This window comes from Nicotiana tomentosiformis, chromosome 2 (genome assembly GCF_000390325.3).
Source record: "Nicotiana tomentosiformis chromosome 2, ASM39032v3, whole genome shotgun sequence".
In the NCBI taxonomy this organism is placed as follows: domain Eukaryota; kingdom Viridiplantae; phylum Streptophyta; class Magnoliopsida; order Solanales; family Solanaceae; genus Nicotiana; species Nicotiana tomentosiformis.
Genome location: NC_090813.1, coordinates 66,660,374 through 66,682,714, shown reverse-complemented (window position 1 = coordinate 66,682,714; position 22,341 = coordinate 66,660,374).

Below are 22,341 nucleotides of genomic sequence, written 5' to 3'. Positions count from 1 at the left end.
TCATAATTGATCCTAGATTTAGCTAGCTTAGATTAGTAGAGATGTACACTACGGGCAAACTTATGGTACGACCACGGGATGCACATGAATTCTTTGTGAGAGTGAGTGAATATTGTTCAATTGTATGATGTCCTTAATTTATGTTCAATGACATATTTAAATTTGTGGACTACTTTGAATTTCACTCTTTTGCTTGTGGTGAGGGCACTTGATTTCATGATGGATTGGTGAAATTATACACTTTCTTGTGTTGGGTGAGTGCGTGTGTTGAGGATGCTTAGTGGTAACGAGTCTTCTCTTTAGGTAAGGTGGTTGTGGAGAGGTTGCTTGAGTTGATTGAGTTGGTTGAAAAACATTGAGTATACTTGGGCTATTTAAAAACGGGAAGAATGTGAAATTTGTGTGTTCATGCCTAATTGCCAACATCGATCATAGTCAAAAAGGTAGGTTGTTTGATTGAATTAATTGTGAGGTCCTCTTTCATAGTGCTAAGTACGTTTTGGGGGTGCTAATATAGTTCCATTGCCCGAGGACGAACAAGAGTCTAAGTGTGGGGTGTTGATAATCGGCTTAATGTATGCATATTTTGATATATATCACCTCACATTTTACTCATATCTCGACGATTTGAGATGTTTAATATGATTATTTGTGCTAAATTTTGGTATTTCTATGTGTAGGAATCATTCGGATGCAATTTGGGACGAAAGGACGCGAATTGGAGCAAAATCGGGACAAAATCGCAAAAAGGGAGATTTGAGGGTCACAGCCAGCGTGGGGCGCTGGCTGTGGCGCAATTTACAGAAGCCAAAATGTTTGAGCGCCAGGGCCAGTGCCCCACGCTGCCTTGGGCGCTCAAGATGGAAAGTGTCCTTTTTCGACTAGGACTCGGTTATTTCGACCCCTAGACGCCCCCAACTCATATAAAAGCCAACCTAAACCTATTTTGAGGGCAGGACGTGATTTAGAGAAAAGAGGGGAGGCGCAAAACCTTCGAAAGCAAGGATTTGATCAATTCTTCCATCCCTTTCCTAGTATTCATTGATTTTATGTTTGAAAACATTATTTTTGATGATTGTATGAACATGAGTGGCTAAGAAACCTATTGTTCTAGGGTCATGGGTATACATGAATGTTGATGTTTGAAGTTTAATTTGACGAAGTTGATTTTATCATATTGGGTTGTTTATTTAACTCTGTTTTTAATTATTTTGCTGAGTAGCTAACAGTGAAATACTATCTACGAATCTAGAGTTGAACTCGAAAGTGGGAACTCTAGATTGCATATAGAATTAAATAGAGCAAGTTCTTAAACCCGGGCATCGGGGAACAGATTCGCAATTAGGATAGACATATACCTAATTGACTTGCTCGGTTGCAATACAGGAATTGTAAATGCGTTCTTGTTAATCTTAATTCCATAGACATATAGGTATTAAGTTAGCTTAAATAGGCGAGTAAGGACTCGACAGATTCTTATGAGTAATATCAACCCTGTCAATCAACAATCCTGATAAATCAATTAGTTATTTTAAGCTAAGAATGCAACATGATTATTAGATAACCTGTGACCCTGGAATATTATCTCCTATTGATTGTTATTCAAAACTATTTAAGTGTTGTGTTGATTTCTAGTATCTTATTACTTGATAGTTTTTAGGTAGTAAATTAGACAATTATCTATTTTATAAGAAATCACTTGAATCAATAAGCTATTTGAGTTTGAATTAGTCAAAAGTTAATCATAAGTCTTCGTGGGAACGATACTTTATTCACTACTCTATTACTTGACGACCACGTATACTTGCGTGAGTGTGTTTGGTCACAACACTTCTCCCATATCTATTTCTGCTATTGTGACTTGCCGGGAGGTTTCGTTTTGGTTTTTGGAGTGATTTGGGACACTAAGTCCCTAAACGAAAGCTTAAATCTTAGGATTTTGACCGTAGTCAGAATTGTATGAAGACGACTCTGGAATGGAGTTTCGTCAGTTCTGTTAGCTCTGTTGGGTGATTTTGGACTTAGGAGCATGTCCAGATTATGTTTTGGAAGTCCGTAGCACATTTATGCTTGAAATAACGAAAAGTCAAATTTTTGGAGATTTGAACCGGTAGTGGAAATTTTGATATAGGGGTCAGATTCCGATTCCAGAAGTTGGAGTAGGTCTATAATGTTGAATATGACTTGTGTTCAAAATTTGGGGTCAATCGGATGTGGTTTGATTGGTTTTGGTATCGGTTGTCGAATTTGGAAGTTTCAAGTTCTTTAAGTTTGAATCGGAGGATGATTTGTGATTTTAGCGTTGTTTGATGTGGTTTGAGTGCTCGACTAAGTTCTTAGGGTGTTTTAGGATTGGTTGGCTTGTTTGGTCGAGGTCTCGGGGGCTTCGGGTGAGTTTCGGGTGCTTAACTGATTGAGTTTTGGGACTTATACAATTGTTGGAGCTGATGCAACTGGTGTAATTGCACCTGCGCATTTTGGGCCGCAGGTGCGGCGTCGTAGAAGCGGCTATGGAGCCGCAGAAGCAGTTTTGACCCTGTCTAGTCGGGACCGCAGGTGTGGCCATAGATCTGTAGAAACGGACGCGCAGAAGCGGAAGAGAAGCACATATGCGGGCTCGCAGAAGCGGCCCTTGTTCGCAGATGCGGACTCAGTCCCCCTTAAGTGATTTTCACACCTGCGATGGAATTTCCGCAGGTGCGGTTGAAGGCTCGCAGGTGCGAGATGTCTAGACAAAACACTTAAATGCAAGTGTTCGCGATTTTTGCTCATTTTCAACATTTTGAGCTCGGGTTTGGCGATTTCCTGAGAGCATTCAGAGGGGTTTCTTGAAGTAAGTCCCTTGGGCTTATTTTTGATCAATAATCTTGCTTCCCCATGTATTTTCCCACCTAGTTAGTATGTATTTAAGGTGAAAATTGAGAATTTGAGGCTAGGGGTTTGGAAGTTTGATTTGTGGATTTGGAGGACCATTTGGTGTCGTATTTAGGTAAATTTGATATGGTTAGACTCGTGAGTGAACGGGCTTTCTTATTTTATGACTTTTACCCAATTTCGAGACATGGGCCCCACTGGCGATTTTTGAGTTAATTTAGGAATTTTCGTTAAAATGTTGATTTCATTAATTAGATGAGTCTATTATTGTTGTATTTATGATACATAATTGCTTTTGGCTAGATTTGGGCCATTCAGAGCCGGATATTCATTGGAAAGGCATTGTGACCGATTAACTGAGCTTGACTCGAGGTAAGTGGCCTGCCTAACTTTGTGTAGGGGATATCCCCTTAAGAGTTGGAACCATTGTGATATGTGAGCGCCGTGTACGTGAGGTGACGAGTACGTACACGGGCTAGTTGTGGTAAAACTTGATTTTCTTACTGAGCAGCAACATGTTTTCCTGTTATTTTGAGTTATACCATTTTAATGAGTACTAATCTATTTTCATTCTTAATTGAGTTATTCCAATATGTGTAGCTATCATGTTTAGTCTAATACAACATGTCTACGTGTCTTGATTGTTTATGTGAATTTTGTGCAGCATGCTTAGTGAATTTCCTGCTTCTTCCATGGCTGGTACCTAGTCTAAATCATAAGAATTTTCTGATATAGTTGTATTTCTATTGTTTGCGCTGCATATTTATTTTGGGACTACGGAACGGTATTCCGGGAGATCCCCCTATACTGTATATTTACTTTGGGACTATGGAACGGTATTCCGGGAGATTCCCCTGTACTGCATATTTACTTTGGGACTACGGAACGGTATTCCGGGAGATCCCCCTGTACTGCATATTTACTTTGGGACTATGGAACGGTATTCCGGGAGATCTCCCTGTACTGCATATTTACTTTGGGATTATGGAACGGTATTCCGGGAGATCCCCCTGCACATTTACGTTTGGGACTACGAGACGGTATCTCGGGAGATCCCCTGTTGTATTTCTCTGTATTGAGTTGTTACCTTCTATAATTTTATTGTTGTTAAATTTCAGTCTTTATCTTATTGCGGTTTTTCACTCTATATTGTTTTATTATATATTTACCAGTAGGGCCCTGACCTGACCTCATCACTACACGACCGAGGTTATGCTTGGCACTTACTGGGTACCGATTGTGGTGTACTCATGCTACTCTCTGCACATGTTTTTCGTGTGCAGATCCAGGTGCACCTTATCAGCCGCACTATCAGTGAGACGGGACAGCTTTGGAGACTTCAAGGTATATCTGCCGCATCCACAGACCTCGGAGTCCCCTTCTACTCTTTCTCATGTCCATTAACTTATGTATTTTTCCTTGTTAGACTCTGATGTATAGAGACACTAGATCTTTCCTTCTGTAGTTTGTGATTCACGATGTTCCGGGTTTTTGGATTTGTTGTGTATTTTTGAATAGTTGGTTAAATTTATATTTTTATTTCATTATTCCGCAAAAATGTTAGGCTTACCTAGTTGTAGAGACTAGGTGTCGTCACGACGTCACACAGAGGGGAAATTAGGTCGTGACATGTCCGTGCAGTTATGATATGAAATCTGGGCACGAGGTGCTTTGATGAAATGATAATGATATTTGGCACGTGAATTGTCCGTGCAGTTGTGATATGAAATGAGGGCACAAGGTGCCAGGGAAGTATAATGATTTAATTATGGGCACGAGATGCTGTAAAAATATGAAAAATGGACTGAGACCCGTGTTTACGAAAAATATGAAAATGGGCTGAGAACCGTAATTTTTGTGATTTTTAAATGAGGTGTCACATGGTGACTCTTTAATCGAAATAATTATATTCAAAATATTTATTTGAAAGGATTTGTATTCAAGAAGAATTATATGAAAGAATTGAATTTTTCACGACCCAATTTGCCCTCCGTTTCGTATCATGATGGCACCTAGTCTTAGGGACTAGGTAAGCCTAACATTAATTGAAACAACACTATTTAAATATCATCTAACAAGTTAAACAAAAATCTCTTACAATTCCCAAAACCGGTAGTACAAGTCATAAGCTCTATAGAGTGTTTGATAGAAAACTTCTAAATACAACTGTCCAGAATTGAGAATAAACAGTGCAAAATGAAAACTTGAAGGTGACTCTGAAGCCTGCGAACGCAGCGGCAGGTTTACCTTGAGTCTCCGCAGCAACAGTCCACACAGCTAGCTAACGAACAAATACCTGAATCTATACAAAACAATGTGCAGAAGAGTAGCATGAGCACACCACAACGGTGCCCAGTAAGTATCAAGACTAACCTCGGTGGAGTAGTGACGAGGAACAGTCAAGACACCCACTGGTCTAATAAACTAAACGGGTACAGTATATGAACAACAGGAGTATGATGTCTACATAAGGACTATGCAATATGGCTCACAATACAGCAATGGAATTAAAGAAAGAAACAACAAGTATCAGCGGAATATCATGAAAATGACACAGAAAAAGTGAATGGAACACAACCTAAATCCGGAATCACAAATACAACAAGGACAAGTAATAACTCAGCGACTACAACCGCTTTTACATAAGGTTTTAGCCAACAACTCCACGAGGTACCGAACATCAGACCAATCACAGCTAACGGGTCTCAATACCTGAACCCTAACACTTGGCATCCTGTGCCCTCATAACACCTCATAACTGCACTGACGACTCACGTGCCAATAGAGCCATTCTCACATAGAAGGCAAGTAAACAAGGGTGAGCATCTATGCTAAACAATATCAAGAGCACCTCTTATCCGATAAGAGTGCTTAACTACGTGTATGCTTGTGCAAGTGTCCTACCATAGTCCATATCATCAAATAAGCATAAGGAAAAAGAACGGACAACACGTAGAATATTATCTCACAGGTTTCACAAGATAAAGCTCACACATTTACGTATACAACTACACATATGTCAACAACAAGAATGCCCCCAGGCCACAAGTCATCATAAATCAATCCCTGACACAGCCCACCTTGTCTCGCCATGTATGCAATAGTAACATAAATGCCCGCCTTGTCACGCCGCATATGCAAATATCAATGGTAACAATAGCATGACAGAAACCTCGTGCAACCCCATAATAACAACCGCATGGCAGAAAACTCATGCATCACAATAATAATAATAGCACGGCAGAAACCTCGTGCATCACCACAACAAGTACAACATCAACAATGTCAATAATACAAAGTACGACAAGTAAATCAACTCAAGAACTTTAATTCACAAAGAAACGGTTGAACCAATTCACAAGGAATAACCACAGTAAAGAATGCTAGGCGTAAAGAGAACAGCTCAACAAAGGGAAAACTAATATGTAGCAAGGATCCCACAACATACACTTCAACAACAGGGAAGCTAACGCGAATCAAATAATTCCAAATAAAACAAGTCGACTAAGATATAGGATATCTAAACTTCTTTTAAGGTTGAGTAAATTACGAAGGATATTCAACAATTCAATTAAGGATAAGCAGCGGAAAAATAATCATAACCTCAATTAAGATTGAACAGTTATAGGATGAAATAATATTAATTCCAAATAAAGATAAGCAGTTATGAAAAGATAGCTTGGCTATAGAAGAGATAACAGTTTCAATTAAGGCACATATGACTCAAGTAGCAATAATAGTGGATCATGAAGCAATTGATTCTAATTAAGCAGGTAGATGTGAATCTATTAATTTAGATATATAATCATCACAAGAACAACTGCATATTCAATGAATACAAGGACCTAAGAACCTTAAAAGGCCAACTTTCCACAAAGAAGTCTGTGCATGCACTCGTCAACTCGTGTACACGGACTACAATCTCATAGAAGACTCAAACCCTAAGGGGAAATCCTCCACACAAGGTTAGACAAGATACTTGCCTCAAAGAAGACAAACTGATACTCAAAAATGAACTTCTTGAGTGAAATGACCTCCGGACGGCTCAAATATAATCAAAATAACTTCAAAGCACAAATAAAACTCATAATAGACTATTCTGGATCATAAAGTCTCAATCTTTATCAAAATCTTAAAATCGGTCCACAAGCCGACCCCCGAGCCCGCACCTCGGAACCCGGCAAATTTTACAAAACCCGAACACCCATTCTAATATGAGTCCAACCATATAAAAATTATCAAATTTTGATACCATTTCGTCCCTCAAATCATGATTTTTCATTTTGAAACTTTTCTTGAAAAACTACCATTTTCCTCAACTCAAAACATAAATTAAATAATAAAAATAAAGATAAAATCATGGAATATATTAAATTCTAGGTGAAGAACATTTACCCAATCGATTTGCTTGAAAAACCCACAAAGAATCGCTAAAAACCGAGCTCTAAAACTCCAAAAATGGTGAAAATGGAAACCCTCGGAATAGAGGACTTTATATTCTACCCAGGTGTTTTGTGCATCGCGAATATGGAGAAAGGGACGCATTCGCAAAGAAGAAAAACAAACGCTGCCTAGTTGTTCTTCGTGAATGCGATAACTCGTTCGCTAACACGGAGAGGAAAAATAAGATGGCCCAACGACTGCTCTTCGCGAATGCGTGAAGTAGTACGCGAACGCGAATGCGAAGAGTGTAATGGAATAACTACGCTAATGCGTAAGTGACACGTGAACGCGAAGAGGAAAATGATCACCAGTGCCCAGGGCCTGGTTTGGACTTCGCGAACGTGAGATAGGGAATGCGAACGCGAAGAAGGGGGTGGCAGAACTTCGCGAATGCGAGAGGGTGATTGTTAACGCGAAGGGGAAATATTTCACCCACCAAAATAACACTACGCGAACACGAAGGCAAGGACGCGAACGCGATGAAGGAAACCATATGACAGATAACAGCAGTTCAAAATAGGGGGAAATGACCCGTAGCCCATCCGAAACTCACCTGAGGCCCCCGGGACCCCGTCTAAACATACCAACAAGTTCCATAACATAACACGGAGTCGCTCGAGGTCTCAAATCACATTAGACAACACCGAAAATACAAATCGCACCACAAATCGAACTTATGAACTTCCAAAACATCCAACTTTGAAAACTCGTGCCGAAACCAATCTAACCAACCCGGAATGACGTCAAATTTTGCAGGCAAGTCCCAAATAACATAACAGAGTTGTTCCAACTCTCAGAATTGCATTCTGACCCCGATATCAAAAAGTCCACTTCCGGTCAAAATCTCCAAAAATTAAACTTTTGCCATTTCAAGCCTAAATCAGCTTCAGACCTCAAATTCCCAGACCGGACACTCTCCTAAGTCCAAAATCACCAAACAGACCTAACGAAATCGACGGAACTCTATTCTGGAGTTGTCTTCACACAGTTCCGATTACGGTCAAAAATCCTAAGACTTAAGCTTTCGTTTTGGGGACTAGGTGTCCCAAATCATTCCGGATCATCCGTTAACTGAATTCAACCACATACGCAAGTCAATACACATAATATGAAGCTGTTCAAGACCTTATGTCGCCGAATAGAGCTTAAATTCTCAAAACGGCCGGCTGGGTCGTTATAATATTTGAAAGATATTTATTCGACAAAATTATATTTGAAAAAGAGTTTTATTCGTAAGAATTATATGTGAAAGATATTTAATTGAAGAACTTGATTTAATTGGGTGTAATTGTATTTATTAATTATTGAGCGATATTAAATGGTGATTTTATTGTCTTACTGTGCATCTCATTGGTTGTTTTATGTTGCCTTGATGTTATTTGTTTTCTATTATTTTGTATATTATATTACATAGGTTATTAGACTAGTGACTGTCTTGACTGTACCTCGTCTCTACTCCACTGAGGTTAGTATTGATACTTACTGGGTACCGACAGTGGTGTACTCATACTACACTTTTGCACATTTTTGTAAAGAGCCAGGTATTGGAGATATCGTACTTGAGCAGAGTTAAAGTATGATCATAAGGATTCAAGGTAGAGTTGCTTGGCCGTCGCAGTCCCTTGGAGTCTTTTCATTTCATTTTGCTATTAATTTGTAATTCAAACAGTATTGTATATTGGGTCCTCGTGATCATTCCATGTATTCAGTTAGAGTTCGTGACTCAGTACTACCAGTCTTGGGAGGTTGTATATTGTAATTATTTTTGCTGTTAGTTTCAAAACCAATGGCTTCAAAAGGTAATTGAAATCGGCTTACCTAGTCTTAGAGACTAGGTGCCATCACGAAGCCTGTGGTGGGATTTTGGGTCATGACAAGTTGGTATCAGAGCTCTAGGTGCATAGGTTCTACTAGTCATGAACGAGTCTAGTAGAGTCTTGCGGCTCGGTACGGAGATGTCTGTATTTATCTTCGAGAGGCTACAAAATTGTTAGGAAATTTCCATTTCTTTCATTCCTGTCGTGCGAAATTTGTTGAATTTGGAATTTGAACCTTTGTATATCCATTCTCTCACAGATGATGAGGACACGTGCTACTGGGTTAGCTGAGAAGGCATCCGCACATACTACTAGGGCTGCAAGAGGCCGGGGCCGAGGTAGAGGTCAAGGAATGTCTTGTGTTGTGACTAGATCACCTGTCAGAACAACATTTGAGAAGCCACCAGTAGATCCAGTTAGGGGACAGGTACCGGAAGCACATGTTGTTACCTCCGGGCTTCAAGAGACTTTAACATAGTTCCTGAGTATGCTTGGTACATTAACTCAGGCGGGATTGATCTCCGTTGCACCAAATATTTTGTAGATTGGGGGAGTAGCTCAGACTCCTATCATAACTCCAGAGCAGTTGGTTCATGTTGGTCAGGTTTCGGGTGCAATACCGGTACAACCTGTTATTCCGGTTCGGCCTAGGGTCAGGCCCGAGGCATAAGAAGAAGAACAAAAGAGACTCAAAAGGTTTAAGAGGTATAGTCCACCTACTTTCAGTGGCACAGCTACAGAGGATGCCCAAGGATTTCTAGAAAATTATCACCGTATTCTCCGCACCATGGGTATTGTGGAAGTGAGTGGAGTTGCCTTTACTACATTTCAACTGTCAGGCACAACGTATCGGTGGTGGAAAATCTATGAAGAAGGTAGACCAGCCGATGCAACACCGCAAACTTGGGCTTAATTTTCGGAAATATTCTTGAAAGAGTTTGTTCCCCAAACTCTCCGAGATGCGTGGCGCGCAGAGTTTGAACGGTTGTGTCAGGGCACTATGACAGTGTCAGAATATGCTACCAGGTTCAATGTGTTAGCCCGTCATGCACCGATCTTGGTTCCTACAATCAGAGAGCAGGTTCGCAGATTCATTGAGGGGCTCGATTATGATATTAAAATATGCATGGCTCGAGAATTGCAAACTGATGCTCCATTTCAACAAGTAGTGGATATTTCAAGGAAGATAGAGGGTGTTTTAGGCGAGGAAAGGGAGTCTAAGGAGGCCAAGAGGTCTCGAAGATCTGGAGGGTTCAGTGGATTTTACTCTTCAGCTAGAACCCATTATTGTAACGACCCAGTTGATCGTTTTGAGAATTTAAGCTCCTTTCGGCAGCATAAGGTCTTGAACAACATCATATTATGTGTATTGACTTGCGTACATGGTTAAATTCAGTTACCGGATGATCCGGAGTGATTTGGGACACTTAGTCCCCAAAACGGAAGCTTAAGTCTTAGGATTTTTAAACGTACTTGGAACTGTGTAAAGATGACTCCGGAATGGAGTTCTTTCAGTTCCGTTAGCTCCGTTGGGTGATTTTGGACTTAGGAACGTGTCTGGACTGGGAATTTGAGGTATGTAGCTGATTTAGGCTTGAAATGGCAAAAGTTAAATTTTTTGGAGATTTTGACCGGAAGTGGACTTTTTGATATCGGGGTCGGAATGTAATTTCGAGAGTTGGAAAAGCTCCGTTATGTTAATTGGGACTTTCCTGCAAAATTTGACGTCATTCTAGGTTGGTTAGATTGGTTTCAGCATGAGTTTTCAAAGTTGAAAGTTTTGGAAGTTCATAAGTTTGATTCATGGTGCGATTTGTATTTTCGGCGTTGTCTGATGTGATTTGAGACCTCGAATGAGTCCGTGTTAGTTTATGGAACTTGTTGGTATGTTTAGATGGGGTCCCGGGGGCCTCGGGTGAGTTTTGGATGGTCTACGAGTCATTTCCCCCTATTTTGAACTGCTGTTATCTGTCATCTGGTTTCCTTCATCGCGTTTGCGTCCTTGCCTTCGCATTCACGTAGTGTTATTTTGGAGGGTGAAATATTTCCCCTTCGCATTTGCAGTCACCCTCTCGCGTTCGCGAAGTTCTGCCACCCCCTCTTCGCGTTCACATTCCCTATCTCGCGTTCGCGAAGTGCAAACCAGGCCCTGGGTACTGGTGATCATTTTCCTCTTTGCGTTCGTGTGTCGCTTACGCGTTCGCGTAGTTATTCCATTACACTCTCCGCATTCGCGTTCGCGTACTACTTCACGCATTCGCGAAGAGCAGTCGTTGGGCCATCTTATTTTTCCTCTCCGTGTTAGCGAACGAGTTATCGCATTCACGAAGAACAACTAGGCAGCGTTTGTTTTTCTTCTTTGCGAACGCGTCCCTTTCTCCATATTCGCGATGCACAAAACACCTGGGTAGAATATAAAGTCCTCTATTCCGAGGGTTTTCCATTTTCACCATTTTTGGAGTTCTAGAGCTTGGTTTTGAGCGATGCTTTGTAGGTTTTTCAAGCAAATCGTTTGAGGAAAGTGTTCTTCACCTTGAATTTAATATATTCCATGATTTTATCTTTATTTTTATCATTTCATTTATGTTTTGAGTTGAGGAAAATGGTAGTTTTTCAAGGAAATTTTCAAAATGAAAAATCATGATTTGAGGGACGAAATGGTATCGAAATTTGATAATTTTTGTATGGTTGGACTCATATCGGAATGGGTATTTGAGTTTTGTAAAATTTGCCGGGTTCCGAGGTGCGGTCCCGGGGGTCGACTTTTGAACCGATTTTTGGATTTTGATAAAGATTGAGACTTTATGACCAGGAATAGTCTCTTATGAGTTTTATTTGTGCTTTGAAGTTATTTTGATTATATTTGAGCCGTCCGGAGGTCATTTCACTCGAGAAGTTTATTTTTGAGTATCAGTTTGTCTTCTTTGAGGTAAGTATCTTGCCTAACCTTGTGTGGGGGACTTTCCCTTAGGATTTGAGTCTTCTATGTTGATTGTAGTCCGTGTACACGAGGTGACGAGTGCGTGCACAGACTTATTTGTGGAGAGTTGGCCTTTTAGGGTTCTTAGGTCCTTGTATTCATTGAATATGCAGTTGTTCTTGTGATGATTATATATCTAAATTACTAGATTCACATCTACCTGCTTAATTAGAATCAATTGCTTCAGGATCCACTATTATTGTTACTTGATTCATATGTACCTTAATTAAAACTGTTATCTCTTCTATAGCCATGCTATCTTTTTATAACTGCTTATCTTTATTTGGAATTAATATTATTTCATCTTATAACTGTTCAGTATTAATTGAGGTTATGACTATTTTTCCGCTGCTTATTCTTAATTGAATTGTTGAATATCCTTAGTAATTTACTCAACCTTAAAAGAAGTTTAGATATCCTATATCTTAGTCGACTTGTTTTATTTAGAATTATTTGATTCGCGTTAGCTTCCCTGTTGTTGAAGTGTATATTGTGGGATCCTTGCTATACATTAGTTTTCCCTTTGTTGAGCTGTTCTCTTTACGCCTAGCATTCTTTACTGTGGTTATTCCTTGTGAATTGTTTCTGCCGTGCGGTTGTTATTATTGTGATGCACGAGGTTTCTGTCGTGCGGTTGTTATTGTGGGGTTGCACGAGGTTTCTGTCGTACTATTATTACCATTGATATTTGCACATGCGGCGTGACAAGGCGGGATATGTGTATACATATGTGGTTTGCGCATGTGGCGAGACAAGGTGGGACCATTATTATGCACGTGTGGGGAGACAAGGCGGGCATTTATGTTACTATTGCACACATCGAGAGACAAGGTGGGCTATGTCAGGGATTGATTTGTGATGACTTGTGGCCTGGGGGCATTCTTGTTGTTTACATGTGTGTAGTGGTATACGTACCTGTGTGAGCTTTATCTTGTGAAAGCTGGGAGACAATATTCTATGTGCTGTTCGTTCTTTTTCCTTATGCTTATTTGCTGATATGGACTATGGTAAGACACTTGCACAAGCATACACGTAGTTAAGCACTCTTATCGGATAAGAGGTGTCCTTGATATTGTTGAGCATAGATGCTCACCCTTGTTTACTTGCCTTCTATGTGAGAATTGCTCTATTGGCACGTGAGTCGTCAGTGCGGTTATAAGGTGTTATGAGGGCACATGATGCCAAGTGTTAGGGTTCAGTTATTGAGAGTCGTGAGCTGTGATTTGTCCGAAGTTCGGTACCTCGTGGAGTTGTTGGCTAAAACCTGATGTAAAAGCGGTTGTAGTCGCTGAGTTATTACTTGTCCTTGCTGTATTTGTTATTCCGGATTTAGGTTGTGTTCCATTAACTTTGTCTATGTCATTTTCATGATATCATGCTGATACTTGTTGTTTCTTTCTTTAATGCCATTACTGTATTGTGATCCATATTGCATAGTCCTTATGTAGACATCATACTCCTGTTATTCATATACTGTACCCGTTTAGTTTCTTAGACCAGTGGGTGTCTTGATTGTTCCTCGTCACTACTCCACCGAGGTTAGTCTTGATAATTACTGGGCACCGCTATGGTGTGCTCATGCTACTCTTCTGCACCGTTGATTTAATCACTATGATTTGGCTGAGGCCAATATACCAGATGGTGTCGTTACAAGTACGATCCTGATTTTTATTATAGAAGGATATTTTCCTTAATTTGATTCGGTTCTGAATTTTGAGGTGAATTCTCCTATTATGCTCTACTTATGGGTTAGCTTCGTAAATTTTTGGCCCATTTATATATTTATCTCTGTTGGGAGATTTGAAGGTGTGATCCTATGTCTGTAATTTATTTTTGTACACCATTGAGGTATATAAGTCTAAAAGTAATTTTTATTATTCATTACAGTAGGTTTAATGTGTTTTGGAATAATTGATTCCAATTTTTATTAATTATACGCCCTACCGGTATGAGGGTTCATTATATGTTGTGAAAATTGTTTATGAAAATATATTGAAAAGAAGAAAGAAAGGAAATTGAAAATTTTAGTTGGCACAATGTGCAACATACTTGTGATTTGGAGTTGAGGATGAGATCCTCGTATTTTTTTACATATGTGAAATATTTAAATCGGACTGCAAGCCGTGGTGGAAGTTATGTAAGGACGAGGTCCTTGTGGTGAAATTTTTATGAATTTAAATCTTTTCCTTTGTGAAATTTAATTCGTACAATAGTATTAATTGGGAGTCATGCCTGTTAGGCTTATTTGATAATTCTTGTATATTTTATGTGCATATTTAGCCATTTTCGTGTTGTAAACATTGAGTTTTCGCCTATGAGATGTGACTCATTAATCTGAGTAAGTAATCATGAGGTCTTCATGCCTCACATTCTGTTGTTAGTATTGTAAAATAAAATTCGAAATGAGGTGGTGGTTAATATGATATTATATGATGGTGCTTCAATTAATTATGAACGTATTTTAAGACCAGAGATGTGGTAATGAGCATTGATATGATGTGCTTCATGTCCTGATATCATTGTGATAATGCAGTGGTTGTAATGCTGAGATTAGTGTTATTAATATATACATTGTGGTATTTTGTTGGGTTGTGGATGTATTGTTAGGAGTTGTTTTGGTGTTACTCTGGTAGGTGGATAGGCCCAATTATAGGGGAGACTCTGCCGAAATTTCTGAAACATTTGGGAGTTAGTAAAACTTGGAGGATTGAGATTTGCAAAGGAAGAGATAAGTTATATTATGTGTTTGAGGGCGAATGATCCTAAGCAGGGAAGAATGTAACACCCCAGAAAAAGTTTTGAAGTACTTCAACAATATCAAGAAAGTTGATGTGTGTATAGGCACGAGTTGCTATAGCCAGTTGAGACTAATACTGTGCGTTGTTGTGAAAAAACTCAAGCCTTTTGAAAATGTTGGAGTGTAAGAAAATGGTCTTAAAGTTTTCAAATATGGATAAAAGAAATAATCTCAAATGAGATAGTTTTGTCAGGCTTATCTCAAAAGCGGTAGCGTGGAATCAACCGTGAGTATATGTGTAAAAGTAAAATCATCAATTTGGTACCTCGGAATAATTCTTAGAAGAGGTGGAGAATGTAACGACCCGACTTGTCGTTTTAAGAATTAACGCCTTGTTCAGTGGCTTAAAGTTTCGAGAAGCTTCGCAATATATATTATGACCCGCGGGTGTGGTCGAGTTTGATTTACTAAAGATTCGAAATTTAATTAAAAGAGCAATTCTTATTTAGAAGCTTAAATGGAAAGAATTGACCAGAGAGTTGACTTTTAAGTAAACGACCCCGGAATAGAATTTTGAGGATGGCAATAGCTTCGTATGATGATTTTAGACTTAGGCTTGTGTTCGGATTTGGATTTGGAAGTCCGTAGGACAATTCGACACATTTTGGCGAAAGTTGGAAAATATAGGATTTTGGAAAAGTCCGACTGAAGGGTGAATTTTTTATAACGAGGTCGGATTTCGATTCCGAAAATGGGAATAGCTCCATTAAGTCAATTATGACTTGTGTGCAAAATTTGAAGTCATTACGGATTGATTTGATATGTTTCAGCGCAAAATATAGAAGTTGGAAGATTTGAAAACTTATAATTCGATTCGATGCGCGATTCATAATTTCGGCGTTGTTTGACGTGGTTTGAAGCCTCGACTAAGTTCGTATTATATTTTGGGACGTGTTGGTATATTTGGTTGAGGTTCCGAGGGCCTCGGGTGGATTTCGGAAGGTTAACGGATCAATTCGGACTTGGAGAAAAGCTGCTGAAATTTTTGGGCATCTGCTGTTTCTTTCGCAGGTGCGTGAACAGTAACCACAGGTGCGTGAACAGTACACGCAGGTGCAAAACTGGGCAGAACCATAAGGACCAAAAATGGTCATTTTTGGGCATTTCGTTTTGGAATATTTGGAGCTCAGATTTGGGCGATTATGGAAGGATTCTTCACAAGCTTGGTTGGGGTAAGTGTTATATATCCTAAAGTGTTTATATTTCATGAATCCTTGATTATATTCATCATTTAATTCGGATTTAAATGGAAGAAATCAAGATTTTTACAAAATCTTCCAAAAATGAAATTTTAAGATTTGGAAGTCGAGTTGTTATATTATCCCGCGTTGACTTTTGTTGACTTTTTTGGAATAAATTTTTAAGTCGACGTATTATTATCCGCAATTGTTTCCGATGAATTTTAATGGATTTATACAATTAATTTGGATAGATTTGAGCTGTCCGGCAGTCAATTAAAGCAAGAAGGCTATTTTGGAATACCGGCCTAACTTTAAAAAAAAAAAGGTAAGTGTCTTGCTTAACCTCGAGTGGGGGAATTACCCATTAGGCATTATGTGCCATTTGTGAAATGTGAAAAGCCGTGTATGCGAGATGACAAGTATGCACTCGGCTTATTTGTTTAAATTTTATTGAGTTAAAGTCTTGAGCATATTGTGTGGTAAATTGGATAATTATTGGTATATATTTAATCATCTATTTGTCGTGCCTAAATCCTTGTGATGACAATTTGATGTGATTGTTACTTGATTATTTATGTAATTCCGTGAATTTATTGGTTTGATAATTATTGAAATTTAATTTCATTATGGATTTTCCCTCTGCAAATAATTAATTAAATGAGCTTAAGAAGAAGTGTTTATATAATTATTGAAAATTTGAATTTAATGAAGACTTTGCTTTATGTTGAGTAATTTCTATCTCTATTAATTGTTTTTGGGTGTTGTACATATTGTGTGGAGCTTTTGGCTATTTGTTGTGAAATTAATTGACTTGGTTGTAGCTTTGGAATTTGGTTGTGGCCATTGGGCAAATTGTGATATGAATTGATTTTGTTATGTTGCCATGATAATTTTTCGTATAAATTATTGTGTTGTGGTAATTATTATTTTGAGGATATAAGGGTGGCATTTCACCGTTGATATTATGTGGGTATAAGGGTGGCATTTCACTGTGGTTGTGTTTGTTGGAATATTGCCTGGGCGGAGCAATAAGGGTGTCTATAGGAGCGGTAAGGGTGGCAATAGGAGCGATAAGGGTGGCTATAGGAACGATAAGGGTGGCAATATGAGCGATAAGGGTGGCTATTGATATTGTCTGGGCGGAGCGATAAGGGTGGCTATAGGAGTGATAAGGGTGGCAATAGGAGCGATAAGGGTGGCTATTGTCAGGGACGATATGTGATATTGTGATTTTCTTGTGTTTATTTTTATACCTTGTGCAATTTGTCTTGTTTTTGGTAAATTGACAATAATCTGATTTATGTTGAAATTGAGAGCATGTGGCTATTGCCAAGCGGATTATAAAATAAAATGTGGGCACGAGGTGTCGTGAGTAAATAATGAGGATATTTGGCACGTGAATTGTCCGTGCAGTTGTGATATGAAATGTGGGCACTAGGTGCTGTGATGAAATGATAATGATATTTGGCACGTGAATTGTCCGTGCAGTTTTGATATGAAATGAGGGCACGAGGTGCCGGGGAAATATGATGATTTAATTATGGGCAACGAGGTGCCGTGGAAATATGAAAAATGGACTGAGACCCGTGTTTACGAAAATTATGAAAATGGGTTGAGACCTGTATTTTTATGATTTTTAAATGAGGTGTCACATGGCGACTCTTTAATCGAAAGAATTATAGTCAAAATATTTATTTGAAAGGATTTTTATTCAAGAAGAATTATATGAAATAATTGTATTTGAAAGATATTTATTCGACGAAATTATATTTGAAAAAGAGTTTTATTCGTAAGAATTATATTTGAAAGATATTTAATTGAAGAACTTGATTTAACTGGGTGTAATTGTATTTATTAATTGTTGAGCGATATTAAATGGTGATTTTATTGTCTTACTGTGCATCTCATTGGTTGTTTTATGTTGCCTTGATGTTATTTGTTTCCTATTATTTTGTATATTATATTACATAGGTTATTAGACTAGTGACTGTCTTGACTGTACCTCGTCTCTACTCCACTGAGGTTAGTATTGATACTTACTGGGTACCGACAGTGGTGTACTCATACTACACTTTTGCACATTTTTGTAAAGAGCCAGGTATTGGAGATATCGTACTTGAGCAGAGTTAAAGCATGATCATAAGGATTCAAGGTAGAGTTGCTTGGCCGTCGCAGTCCCTTGGAGTCTTTTCATTTCATTTTGCTATTAATTTGTAATTCAAACAGTATTGTATATTGGGTCCTCGTGATCATTCCATGTATTCAGTTAGAGTTCGTGACTCAGTACTACCAGTCTTGGGAGGTTGTATATTGTAATTATTTCTCCTGTAAATTTTTTAAAAAAATGGCTTCAAAAGTTAATTGAAATCGGCTTACCTAGTGTGAGATCCTAGGTGCCATCACGATGCCTGTGGTGGAATTTTGGGTTGTGACACTGTAGCACCCCGAGTATTCTGAAAATTTTTCTATGACCTCGCTAGTACTGAAATGTAGATTTATTAAGGAAGCGGGATGTCACGACCCATAATCCAACTAGTCGTGATGGCACCAAACCCAACTCGCTAGGTAAGCCAACTTTTAATTATCAAATTCCAATAATAATTATTAAAGCAAATTTAAATGAATAAAGATCTTAATCTTATACAATCCCCAAGAACTGGTAGTACAAATCATGAGCTTCTAAGAATAGAGTATACAAATCGGAAATGAAATAAATACATAGTGTGTTTGAATAATACATAAACAGAGCTTTTATAAATCTAAAGCTACACTGAACAAGAGGCATCTACAACAAGAACGCAGGTACATCTTCAAGTCCCGCAACTATCGAGCACAGCTACAACAACAGCCAATATCTGCATGCAATGTTCAGAAGTGTAGTATTAGTACAATCAACCCCATGTACTGAGTAAGTAACAAACCTAGCTGTAGGTTGAAAGTAGTGACGAGCTTCTACCATGGTCGGGTCCATAACCAATAGTCCACAACAGTCCATAACAACATAAAGCAAATAATACCAGAAGTAACTCAGAGATAAAATGCTCAGCCAAATCATGATTTCAAAAATAATAGTTCTTCCTTTCAAATACGTCAGTGAAAACCCAAATCGTTTGCCTAAGTTGCCAAAAATATGAATAGTTTAAAAACAATAATTTCTCCCAAAATCTTTTTAATAATAAATAAGATGTTTTCATTTTCCTTCCGGATAACCCGTGTAAAATAAATACTTCACTATGCTCATCTGTAAAAATGTGTAAGAAATCATGAATGATGTGATGTTGTACAACATGAGAAAAATACATCTCTATGCATGTATGTCATGTGTGCATGCCAATACGATGTAACTCAGTGATAAAATCATAAACAGTCCCTCGGGCAGAACATCACTCATATACAGCCCCTTGGGCTAACCTCACCGTCACTCATGCCTCTCGGGCATACCTCACAGTCACTCATGCCACTCGGGCATACCTCACAATCACTCATGCCACCTAGTCACTCAGCACTCGGCACTCGCACTCAGTAGATATGTGTGCTCACTGGGGGTGTGTACAGACTCCGGAGGGGCTCCTTCATCTCAAGCACTATAATCTGCACGGACAACTCACATGCTATAATCATAAAGTATATAAAGCATGGTGCAGGAGGGCAGCCTCGATCCATATAATAATCCTCACAATCAGGCCCTCGGCCTCACTCGGTCATCAATCTCTCCAGTCTCTCGGCTCACAATGTCATGTAAATAGCCCAAAAATGATGATATGATGTATCAATAAATAACAACAGAGACTGAGATATGATATGCAATGAAATGAATATGATTGAGTATGAATTTTTAATTTAAAACAAATAATTCACAGCAATATGACCTTTGTGGGTCCCAATAATACTGGCACATAGCCTCAACATGATTTTTATATGCTTTTCAGCTCAATTTCTTTAACTCATAAAACCGCATGGAAAATGCCAAGATCATTTAACTACAAAATTCCACAGAAACAATTATGTCACAATTTCTATAGTGCACGCTCACATGCCCATCACCTAACATGTGCGTCACCTCCCAACAATTCACGAAATACATATATTCAGGGTTCACACCCTCAACTCCAAGATTAGAAGAGTTACTTACCTCGAATAAGCCGAATCCAATGTCGAGCAAGCTAAACAATGCTCCAGAAATCCCATCATGTGCGTATCAACTCCCGAATGGCTCGAATCTACCACAATTAATTTGATTCAGTCCACACAATTTATAAGAATTAATTCCATATCAAAATGCTAATATTCTCCACAAAATCCGAAATTACGCCCCAAAAATCACCCGTGGGGCCCATGTCTTGAAATCTGATGAAACCCACAAAATACGACAACCCATCCAATTACAAGTTCAACCATACTAATTTCACTCAAATCCGACTCCAAATCGGTATTCAAACTTGAAATATTCGTTTTGTGACATTATAGAAATGTTCTTCTATTTCTCTTGAAGATTCAATAATCTTACACCAAAAATGAAGAGTAATTCATGGAATATAGTCACAGGGGAGTTAAGAACACTTACCCCAAGTTGTGTGGAAAATTTCCTCTCCAAATTCGCCCAACCCGAGCTCCAAAATCCAAAAATGGGTGAAAATGTCGAACCCTCGAATTTAAGGTTCTGTCCCAGCGATTTCCGCATCTGCGGACAAGGGGTCGCATCTGCGACCTTCGTTTCTGCGGGAAAAATCTCACTTCTGCGAGAACAGCTTGGCCAGCCATAATCGCTTCTACGATGCCAAGGACCGCACTTGCGGTCGCGCTTCTGCGCGCATTGGGCCGCTCCTGCGCAAGTGCTTTTGCGCCCTGACTTCCGCTTTTGCGATGCCTTTCCAGCCAGCACTCCCTTGCTTCCGCGACTTGAGTGTCGCTTCTGTGACCATCGCACCTGCGAGCCCATTTCTGCAGGTGCGTAGACACCAGCAACAGAAAAATTCCAGCCTTAGCCAAAACTTCTAAAATGCTCTGAACCTCATCCAAAACTCACCCGAGTCACTCGGGACACCGTGCAAACATATCAACAAGTCCCATAACATAACACGGACCTACTCGAGGCCTCAAAACGCACATAACAACATCAAACCGATGAATCACACCTCAATTCGAAATCATTAAACTTTGAAACTTCAAATTCTATATCTTGTGCCGAAACACATCAAATCACGTCCGATTGACCTCAAATTTTGCACACAAGCCACATTTCACATTACGGACCTATTTAAATTTCCAAAATCGGATTCCGACCTCAATATCAAAAAGTCAACCCCCCGGTCAAACTTTCCAAAAAATCATATTTCGGCATTTCAAGCCTAATTCCACTACGGACCTCCAAATAATTTTCCGGACACGCTCCTAAGTCCAAAATCACTGTACGGAGCTATTGGAATCATCAAAACTCCATTCTAGGGTCGTTTATACATAAGTCGACATCCGGTCACTATTTTAACTTAAGGTTTAAACCTTGGAACTAAATGGTCCAATTTATTCCAAAACCTCACCGGACCTTAACCATTTACCCCGGCAATTCACACAACAACTGTGAAGTACAATTTGAGCAGTAAACGTGATTGTAATACTCAAAACGATTGATCGGGTCGTTACATTCTCCCTCACTTAAACATACGTTCGTCCTCGAACTTGCCAAGAGTTGTTTCCAAGAAATCAAATCACTGTTCCATCTTACCACACACGTACCCGGGGGTGAAGCCACATCATTCTATTCCACATAGGCTTGACTACACAATACAACTGAAAATGATTAATTTAACCTTAGCCCATAAACCTTGGAGTTTAATTTCCAACCTTTAGAATTTCTTTCAAGACACAAATCTTACATTTACACACCGTATAAGTCCGAACAAGTTGCATCGAGCTATAACTATAACCACGGATATAATCAACCAACATATTACACAACTCGCATGCTCGTAGCACCACTCCTGATCGCAGTGACTACTCAAAAACCAACCACATAATAGTATTAAACCCATATCGAGCCAAACCTCATCCCAAAACCTTCGTACACTGTTGTATAAAAGAAACACGCGAAATTTCACGACCACTCACTAGATCAACAAGTCACGGAGCTCTCTCGCCCCAACCAGAACCGTAATCACTTTCTGAGCCAACTTTCAATATTATACTCCCGAATATACCGAAATTAAACCTGATAGTACCCATTCTAGGTCCAATGACCTTATATTACTAAAC